At 45.8% G+C, this 3,672-nt stretch overlaps 1 long non-coding RNA gene across 1 annotated transcript; it reads left to right on the forward strand.

Moving 5' to 3' along the window:
* The first annotated feature begins 285 nt into the window (after positions 1 to 285).
* On the forward strand, positions 286 to 2,989 carry LOC122546142. The gene is made up of 3 exons (XR_006310678.1): positions 286 to 351; positions 1,019 to 1,153; positions 2,867 to 2,989. It is a non-coding gene; the product is annotated as an uncharacterized LOC122546142 (long non-coding RNA).
* The last annotated feature ends 683 nt before the right edge of the window (positions 2,990 to 3,672 follow it).

Here is a 3,672-nt window from a genome sequence, read left to right on the forward strand (position 1 = left end):
GCACTCCCTCAGCACTGACCCTCCGACAGTGCCTCACTCCCTCAGCACTGACCCTCCGACAGTGCTGCACTCCCTCAGCACCGACCCTCCGACTGTGCTGCACTCCCTCTGCACCGACCCTCCGACTGTGCTGCACTCCCTCTGCACCACACTGAAATTGTTAGCCTGGATTTGGAATTGAAGTCTCAAGAATGTGGCGGAGATGTCTGCCTTTGTGAGTTGGTGATCACTGAGCCATGTGTAACTTGATATCCTGTAGGGGAGGTCATACAATGGTAGAGTCATCCAGCACAGAAGTTGCCCTTTGGCCCGTTGAGTCTGGACTGAGTATATCACCTGTGGAGAGAGAAAGTGAGTTAACAGTTGAAGTCAGAGACATTTCAAAGTTTATTGATCTGAAAATGTTAACTCTGTTTTTGTAAGATCTGCTGTGTTTCTCCAGAATTTTCTGTCTTTGTTTCTGATGTCCAGTGAGTGCAGCATTCTTTCTGTCCCACAGCACGCTGTTCGCTGTAATTAATGATGGTTTCAGACCTGAATCCTATTGGATCAGCTGTCTTCCCTAAGCTCCCTCATGCTGTGATCTTCCTTCTCCACTCAAATCACTCACGTTTGATGTTCTCATCCCTACAATCTTCTCCAGTTCTTTCCTATGAGAGAGAGAATTCCCTACATTCCTGGAATACTGTCTCCACTCATTTTCCTCATGTAAAATATCTATTTTGTAAATGTGAATTTAAGGAGGACTATCAAGCATTATTTGAAATCTGAGTTGTCTATTTCTAATGAAGGTCCTTACTGCAGATATCAAAACTAAGGGTTTGTAATCCCCAGATTTTGAAAAGCTGTATCTGTTCATTTTGGATGAATAAACATGAGGGAGGTTGTAATGGTAGTTCCTCAGAAGAGGGGAAATGATGTCTTCTGCCTCTGGACAGGGTATGAGGGCCAGTGTGCAACATGGACTGGACATCTCATCCTCATCAACTCCCCTAATGTTGTGGTGTTAATTTTTCAGGTGCTGAGCTGAGTTTGGCTCAATATGCCATCGGACCAAGATGCAGAGACTGCTAGCAAACTCCTGCATAGCAAGACGCCAGCATCCCCCTCCATTTGCTCCCAAGGTCAGCAGGAGTTCAGGACTAGAGCTAAGGTATCCCTTTGACCCTTTCCTCTTGACATTCACTATTGTGGATTGGTAGAACAAAATGGGACGTTATACCCAGCGAGGAAGTGAGACTGAATATTGCTTCAGCGTCTCTTAATCCAATTCAAGATGTTCTAAGTGGCCTTCAGCAAACTGAGTTAAAAATCACACAACAACAGGTTAACTGTAACAATTGGTATCAGCCCTGATAAGATGTTGAGATGTTGAGGGTGTTAGCCCCCTGTGTTCTCTGTCTGTGCCATAATGTTTAGACTGATTCTAATCTAAAAAGTGAGTTAACAGAGTCTTACATGGAATCATGCAGTTTTTGAGCAAAGTACAATGTAACTCTGCAAGTATAAATTCATCCCAGAAACGTGTGTCTCTGTAGCAGTATCTGTGTGTGTGTATAGTGCAATGGTGGTCACTGGTCACTGTAGTGTGACAATGAACCCAAGGTCTCAGTTGAGGCCCCCCCTCATCCAGGACCTTGGGTTCATTGTCACACTACAGTGACCAGTGACCACCATTGCACTATACATACACACACACACACACACACAAACACACACACACACACACACTCCTACATAGACGCACACATACACACTCTCTCACACTCACAACCTCCCACCCCAGACAGGCAGACACACACTCAAACCCACATGCATATATACACATATACGTTTGGGGGTGAATTAGTACTTACTTACATTGTACTTTGCTCAAAAACTGCATGATTCCATGTAAGACTCTGTTCACTCACTTTTTCGATTAGAATCAGCGTAAACATTATGGCACAGACAGAGAACTCAGGGGCTAACACTCTCAACATCTCAACATCTTTAGGTTACTTACAGTGTGGAAACAGGCCCTTCGGCCCAACAAGTCCACACCGCCCCGCCGAAGCGCAACCCACCCATACCCCTACATTTACCCCTTACCTAACACTACGGGCAATTTAGCGTGGCCAATTCACCTGACCTGCACATCTTTTGAGATTGTGGGAGGAAACCAGAGCATCCGGAGGAAACCCACGCAGACACGGGGAGAATGTGCAAACTCCACACAGTCAGTCACCTGAGGCGGGAATCGAACCCGGGTTTCGAGCGCTGTGAGGCAGCAGTGCTAACCACTGTGCCACCGTGCCGCCCATCTTCTCTGGGCTGATACCAATTGTTACAGTTAACCTGAGAATGTAATTTTTTAAAAAAGTTCTGGGATTTACATATGAAAGAAGTGAACCTATCATGGTCATTCTAACAGATGAGAGACTCAACAAACTATCAAGGTATTTTTCAATGTGTAATTTCAGTTACATCACACTGTAAACTTTTGCTATAAATTCTGTGTCTTACAATTGAGCCCTCCACAACCACTTGATGAAGGAGCAACGCTCCAAAAGCTAGTGCTTCCAATTAAACCTGTTGGACTATAACCTGGTGTTGTGTGATTTTTAACTTTGTCCATCCCAGTCCAACACCAGCATCTCCAAACCATTCAGCAAACAGGGCTTTCTGTTGGGAATGGGGTAATGGCATAATGTGTGAGGTCCATAGAGCATGAGGGAGCCCAACTGGTTTACTGAGTGAATGTGAGGGTTTCTGCTCGAACTCTGCTATCTATTTTACTCAGTGCCTATGAACTGTGTGACTGTTGTACTGAGTTAGTTTGATACTAGTTGGAATCTGGAGGGTTCACTATCAGTTTTTCTTCTAGAATCCAAGACCAACTTTCTTCAAAAATGTAAGTGTGCCAGATCCCAGGCTCTCAGCTCAAGAGGGTGTGTTGGTGGAGAAACCAGGAGTGTTTCAACGACAAAACTCCGTCTCAAAAACCATCCGCAGGTAATGCACCTCTACATCCCCGAGTGATAGTTGGGAGGCCAGTCTGTAATACTGGAGGGGATAAGAACAAAACCCATCTGCCCAGGAAAGGGAGTGTTTTTAATTTGTTCTTGAGATATTGGAACCCCGGCTGACCAGCATTGACTGTCCTTCCCTTTGCCCTTGAGAAGATGGTGGTGATCTGCCTTCTTGAACCACTGCAATTCATGTGGTGTAGGGAGACCCACAATATCATTAGGGAGAGAGTTTCAGGATTTTGACCAGAGACAGTGAAAGAACGGCGATATATTGCCAGGTCAGGATGGTGAGCGGCTTGCAGGGGAAGTTGCTGGAGATGGTGGTCCCATGTATCTGCTCGTTCTCACTTGCAAGCATCCCCAAATTCTGACCTAGTGATGGAGGGAAGGTCATTGATGAAGCAGTTGAAGATGGTTGGGCCTAGGACACTACCCTGAGGGACTCCTGCAGAGATGTTCTAGAGCTGAGATGACTGACCTCCAGCAAACACAACCATCTTCCTATGTGCCAGGTATGACTCTAACAAATGGAGAGTTTGCCCCCTGATACATAGAGAAAATGAGGTCTGCAGATGCTGGAGATCAGAAATGGAAATGTGTTGCTGGAGAAGCGCAGCAGGTCAGGCAGCATCTACGGAACAGGAGAATCGACGTTTCGGGC

The sequence above is a fragment of the Chiloscyllium plagiosum genome, unplaced genomic scaffold, assembly GCF_004010195.1.
Source record: "Chiloscyllium plagiosum isolate BGI_BamShark_2017 unplaced genomic scaffold, ASM401019v2 scaf_842, whole genome shotgun sequence".
NCBI classification, from domain to species: domain Eukaryota; kingdom Metazoa; phylum Chordata; class Chondrichthyes; order Orectolobiformes; family Hemiscylliidae; genus Chiloscyllium; species Chiloscyllium plagiosum.